Consider the following 6840-nt stretch of genomic DNA (forward strand, 5'->3'; position numbering starts at 1 on the left):
GGAAGAGGGACAGAGGAAATGGAGGGCAAGCTACATGGTTTTAAGATGTGACCCAGAAGTTATACGCTTCACTTCTGCTAACATCTTATTGGCTGGTGTTTAGCCACATGGTCACACTGACCGCAAAGGAGGCTGGGAAATGTTGTCTCCAGCTGAGAGCCCAGATAAAACTCATGAAAGGAGAGAATGTTATTTACTAATTTGTAATCAGTCCCTCACATCTGATCTCTTGATGAGCCACCATTTATCTTCTTACTCAATCCTACCATTATGCTTCCAATGGCCACCTGTACTAATGTTTAGTGGCACTAAAACTTTACATACATTGTCACTTTTATGTACATTATCTCTAATATTCAAAACACCTCTGTGAGGTAGTTGTAATTTTCCTCATTTTTCAGATAAGCAAAATAAAATTCTGATAAGTTAGGCAGTTTACCCGGAGTTAAGAAGGTTGAGAAAGGCTTGATATTTTTAGATTGATATTTTTAGGTTTGATATTTCAGAATCACTCAGGATTCTTTTTTTTTGAGATAGGGTCTTGCTCTATTGCCCAGACATGAGTACAGTGGCATGATCATAGCTCACTGTAGCCTCAACCTCCTGGGCTCAAGTGATCCTCAACCTCAGCCTCCCAAATAGCTGGGACTACAGGCATGCACCACCACACCCTGCTAACATTTAATTTTTTTTTTTTTGTAGAGATGGGAGTCTCATTATGTTGCCTAGGCTGGTCTCGAACTCCTGGGCTCAAGCGATCCTCCCACCTAGGCCTTCCAAAGCGCTGGGATTACAGGCATGAGCTACCATGCCCAGCCTCTACTTCTTTTAATGATAGAGATTGAATTATATGTGTCTAGGGCTTTAAAAAATCTTACCTTACAGAGGCATCTCTCAGAAGTTTTAGGAGTCAGTTGCAGTCCTACCAACGTATCCCTGAGGATTGAACAATTCTGCTCTACCTGGGACCACCCTTTGATCAAAGACATAACCCTTAGGAGAGACATAAATTGGCCAAAGAGAGAGAAAATGGGTAGGTGACCAGCCAGCTTGATCCAGTCTCTGGTGACTACTGGGGCATGGCAGATGCACACAAAGGTGACCACCAATCAGTCACTTTCTTGTATAAACCCTTCCCCTTGAGTGTGGTAGGAACCTGGGATTTGCCTTCAGCCAATAGAATATGGCAAAGGTAAGGGTTGGTCACTTCCACAGTTATCTGAGAGCTCCTCTCTGAGGTGAAAAACACCTCATTCTGTTTTATTATCTCCATTACATTTACCACCCTTATGAAATTATCTAAATTATTGAGTGTGTTTGTTCTACCCCAACCACCCCATTCCTCTGAATATAATATCCATGAAGGCAGGGTCTTGTTTTCTTCAATGCTGTATCCCCTGTGCATAGCATAGTTCCTGACACATATTAGGTGTTAAATATGTATTTTTATGAACAAATAAATGTGAAGCAGAACAACAAAAAACAAAAACCAGAGCTGTTCTTGTGTAAACGAGGGTGAGAGGGCTGGGATCCTTGTCTATTTGGTGTTTTCCCAACCCCTCAGCACAGTCATTTCTGCAACACCTACATGGGATCTTTGAGCTCCACAAACCTGGTTCAGACACCTCTTCTCTAATCAGATTAATACATGCTATTGAATCGAAACCACCATTGATTGTAAGATACTCCACTATCTTGCATTCCATTAAGAAAGAAAAAGACACTGCCAATCAAATTGTGACACTCCATCAATAAAACATCTTGATTTTCCATGCTAAAATGTGCTCCTCAGCCTTCAGATCACAGCTGAAATGTCACTTCCTGATCACCCCTGCTGGCCAACCTGTGTCATTTCTCCTTCTATACTCTCAGCGAACACACACTGCAATTTTAATTAATTATGTAATTATTTGTTTAAAATGTCTTCTGACGCAAAAATGAAAACAGAATGAAGGTTAGAATTATGTCTGCTTGCATACTATTATCCAGTGGTATGTTGATAAACTTGCTCTCTCAAAAAAAATTATAAATAGCATTTGACAGTTTCTATGGTGTAAATATTCTCACCACAGCTGATGTCAAGCTATCAATAGTTCAACAACTTATTTCCAACATTCCTGAATATTTATAATTGGCTCTTGTGAGCTGACACCAGCTTGCTCCAGCACAGTTCACCCAGGACCAGACACTGTATCTGTACATAATAATGGCTTAATAAATGATTGGTTAGTGAATGAATAAATGGTTGTGAGTCACACTGAATGAATATGTAGCAGGTATTTCAAAGTTAACATTTCAAAATACAGCCCTTTATGTCTCCTTCATACCTGTGGTTTTTCCGTTTTCACCTCAGTTAGCAGCACTGACATCTGCTGGTCACTCAGGTCAAAAACCTCTAGGCATATTGATTTCTCTCTCTCCCTCACCTCTTCCCAGCACTCTTCTCATTATGTCCATGAGTCCTGTCAATTCTATCCTCAATGTGTATTCTATTCTGTTCCAAACCCATCCCTCACACCATCCCCATGGCCACCATGCTAACCCAGCACATCATGGCCTGGCCACAACAGCCTCCTGCCTGGATTCCCTCCCTTCAGTCTTACCTTTCAAAGCTCATCCTCCCTCCACCTTCACTCCCCACACCCTGCCTATGCAAAAGCCACAGGGTGTTGCTGAAAAGATAAGTCAGGTCCCATCATCCTCCCGCTGCGGCCCTCCAGGTCCTCCACGATCGGACCCCACCCAGCCTGCAGCCTCCTCTATCACGCTCTCTCCTGCAGCTTTTATTCCCAGCTATGCTGGCCTTAGCTCAGTTCTTCAAGCAAACCATTCTTCTCCCTACCTCGGGGCTCTGCACTTGCTCTTCCGTCAGCTGAAATACCCTTCCCCAAATCTGAGCATCACCGCCTCTGCATATCTGAGCTTCATTCTAAACGTCGTCTCTTTGGAAAGACCTCTCCTAACCACTTCTTTAAGTGGCATCATCCCCTCCCCCTCTCGCACATCCCCTCGTTTTATTGCTTTCTGAGCCCTTATCACTGTTGGAAATCACCGTGTTGCATAACTTTGCAGAGCGTGAGACAAGGACTTGGGAAGGGTGGTTTATGCCTGGGAAAAGGCAGGCCGGGTGCCGGGATGTAGTGCGCCTGCGCGCCGTCTCCAGACTACAACTCCCAGAATGCGCGGCGCCCCGAGCGTATTTCCGCTTCCGGTGGCGTTTTAGCGGGAGATCCGAGCGTCTCGGCTGGTGGAAGGGGCGAGGAGCTTTGCAGTTGTGTGCGACTGTGTACAGGTGAGTTTGTCCGTACGCGTGATTAAGTGTGTGCGTGTGATGAAGTGTGGGGGCGAGTGTTGCGTGAGCAAACCTGTGAGAGGGTGAGAGTCCGTCCGTGTAGGTGAGGGAGCTAGCAAGAGTGTGAGCGAGTGCGAATGTCCCTGCAAGTGTGGGCGCGATGTGTTTGAAGGTGTGTTTGTTCGAGAGGGTGTGTGTTGGGGTCAACGAGGGTGCATGTGTGTGAGTGAGGAAGCGTGAGTGTGTGGTGTGTGCGCGAGCCAGCAAGCTGGAATGGCTCTCGCGTGCTTGTAGATCGTGAGCGTGACTTGGTGGCTTTCTGTGATGGTATTGGGTGTGTATGGCTTTTTGCTGTCCATGCATGATTGTGTTAGGTTGACTCGTGTTGGTGTTGTTTATGTGGGAATGTGAGGGATTTAGTTCATGAGATTACGTGTGTGTTGCTCTGCAGTCTCAAGCTTGCTGGGTTAGCTGTTTCTGAATAGGATTTGACCCAAGTTCAGTGTCAGCTTTTCAAACAGCCTAAAAACTCTGGCCTTGGGCATTGAGAAATCAGAAAGTTTTTTTTTTCTCTCTGTCTCTCTGACTATAACAGTTGTGGAAGAATTAGACAATTCTAAGAAAGAAAGTTTCCTGAATTAGCATTAGGAAAACTAGACACAAAAATCCCACTTTCTGAAAAAATGAGAAACTTCCTAATTGTAACTAAAATGATCAGTAAACAAGCCACTTGCTGGTTTGGAAGAAAGGAAACACACCTATGTGTTCTCTTTCTGCCAACACTTGAATTCTCTGGTCCAACTGTTACGCCTTCTACATGACTTCCATTAAGAACAAGCAGCACCCTTAAATGCATCTCAAGTGTTGTATGTCGCTAAAGGCCATGACCGGTTCTTGGTTTTCCTTATCTCCAAGCTAAGCCTCAGTTTCTGCATGCACAAAATTAGGAAGATAATATCCACCCATCTACAACTCAATGCATTGAGTCACATGAAAGTTTTGTAGACAGGAAAAGTTCTGTGGCACTCGGCCTGATCAAGTCAGCTTTCCTGGGTGTTGCTGAGTTAACTGTAAGGATTATATGGAAGGACCATCCCTAGACTAATTCTAGACCTGGCTCCTAATGTGCAGGTCAGCAGTTCTTTCCGTGACTGGCAAGTCTGAGGTCATTTGCAAGTTAAGGAAGATAAATGTACTGATATCTGACTTGGTTTGCGCCAGAGATGATTTTTTCAAAAGATGTATTAACTGGGTTGGATGCAGTGGCTCACCCCTGTAATACCAACACTTTGGGAGGCTAAGGCAGGAGGATCGCTTGACCCCGGAGTTCAAGACCAGATTGGGCAACATATCAAGACCCTATCTCTACAAAAATAAAAAATAAATAAAAAATTAGCTGGGCATGGTGGCACTTGCCTGTAGTCCTAGCTGCTTGAGAAGATGAAGTGTGAGGATTGCTTGGGCCCAGGAGCTCGAGGGTGCAGTGAGATGTGATCACATCACTGCACTCCAGCCTGGGCAACCGAGCAAGAACCTGGCTCTTAAAACAAAAATTTATTAACTGGAAAATTAGGCTTCTTCAACAGTTATTTCAAACTTAAGAGCCGGATGCCCCCACATAATATTAAAGCTGATTTTCAAGGATCTCTTTTCTCAATGTAAGAATGAGTCCCAAAAGTGAGAAAAGATCTGTGAAGGCTGTGGTGGAGCAGTGAAAAGCATTGTAATTTTCTTGACTCTTTGGGCCAAACATACAGGAGGGACTTCTTTCCAGTAAACAGGAGTGAGGAAAAGACAAGGAATTTAAATATATCTATGTATGATCTGCAAAATACACGAGCTGTGGCATATAAGTTAGAAAGATCCAGCCATCTTTCATGGTTTACAGCAGTAGATGGACACAGCTTTGCAGAATTGCAGAACTTGGGTGATTGAGATACCTAAACCTGGAGTTTTGAATCCCAGCTTTGTCATTACTAGTTGTGTGGCCTTAAACAAGTCACATCACCTCCCTGTGCCTTAGTGTCTCTGTATGCAAGATGGGGCATTGTTACCCATCTCACAGTGATGGTGTGAGTGACCGATGTGAATCTCCCAGCATCCAGAAAGGCCCTCCAGTCTAGGAGGGGCCCTGAGACTATCAACAGTGGCCAGTTAGGACAAACCAAACTGAAAATAGCAATTATCAAGCCTTTATTCACTGACTTCAATAGCATAAACAGAGGCCAAAAAGAAAAAAGTGCCAGCTTCTCTGTTCTTCTTCCCACGTAGCAGCACCGGGCGAGGGTCAGATGAATCTATACAGGAGGTAGGGCTCATCTCCCTGCCAGGGAACCCTGAACAAAGGGCCCCAGATCAGACTTCTCCAGTCGGGATGATTTTACCTCCCAGATAAAATGTCGAATGACATTTTTGCTTGTCACAATTGGAGAAGCGGGTGCTCCTGGCATCCACTGAACAGAGGCCAGGGATGCTACTAAACACCCTACAGTGCACTGGATGGTCCACAGGAGTTGCCCAACACCAAATGTCAACTGCACCAGTGGAGAAATCAATCCTGGTGCTGCTCCCACATCTGATCCTATCACTCTCCCTCTCACTCGCAACTCTTCTACTGTCTCCTCCACCAACATACAAAGCTATTTTCTGACCAAAGAGCTTTGCTCATGCTGTTTCCTCTGCCCGGACACTCTCTTCTCCAGGGTCCCAGGCTGACTTCTCATCTGATGGTCTTTGCTTAAAGGCCATCTCTTCAGAGAGCCTTTTTTGGACCAACCTGTCTTAAATTAGCCCTCCCACTTCCATGGTAACGCTCTACCCTCTTTCCCGGTTTTATTTTTCTTCATAGCATTTACCACCTTACTTTGCTTATTGCCTGTCTCCCCCATATTGCACATTAAAGTTTGAGAAATACTGGTTTCAAGAAAGGATTGAAAACTGAGGATCCTACAGGGGCCAGCAGAGATGATCTTGGGTGACTTTAATAAAGCAGCCAAATGTAGTTAGTCTGGTTGTACAATTTCAGAATTCCTTGGCAATGCTGAAGTGACCCTATTCTTGAGATGCTGGCTTTCTACAAGAAATGTAAGAAAAACTCTATAGAAGAAAACTCACAACTGCAAAAACATGCAGAAATAACTAAGGAAAACTTGTGACATTTTGATAAGAAAACTATAAAGCTTTACTGATTGATACAAAAGCCTGAATGAATGAAAACACAGTATCATATTCCTGGATGTTAAGATTAAATGTAACAATGTTAATCCTTCCTAATTTATAAGTTCATTGCAATAATAATCAAAAGGTTGGTTTTTGATTACTAAAGATAAATTTTAATCTGGAATAACGGAAACTTACATATATAACTTCACATAAATTTATGCATACATGTACATATACTTTTTAAAGGCACAATGATGGAAAACATTAAATATAGCCATAAAAATTAAGAAGAATATAGATCTAGGATAAAACAGGGCAACAAGCCAATAAAAGCAAGTAGATGGTCCAAATATAGAACCTACATTATAAAATATAACAATTTATAA

At 43.3% G+C, this 6840-nt stretch overlaps 1 protein-coding gene across 7 annotated transcripts in view; it reads left to right on the forward strand.

Annotated features, from left to right (window-relative positions):
- Positions 1–6840, forward strand: part of LOC104003467 (olfactory receptor 1L4-like) — a 128657-nt gene that overhangs the window by 90983 nt on the left and 30834 nt on the right. Inside the window, exon 1 of one of the 7 annotated variants that reach the window (XR_010153637.1) lies at positions 3143–3292. The exons of 4 other annotated variants lie outside the window; for them this stretch is intronic. The gene's annotated coding sequence lies outside the window, so the exon portion shown is untranslated. Of the gene's footprint in view, positions 1–3142; positions 3293–6840 lie in introns of those variants that run through there. 2 more of the 7 variants (XR_010153639.1, XR_010153636.1) reach the window with 2 other exon arrangements.

Source organism: Pan troglodytes, chromosome 20 (genome assembly GCF_028858775.2).
Source record: "Pan troglodytes isolate AG18354 chromosome 20, NHGRI_mPanTro3-v2.0_pri, whole genome shotgun sequence".
NCBI lineage: Eukaryota > Metazoa > Chordata > Mammalia > Primates > Hominidae > Pan > Pan troglodytes.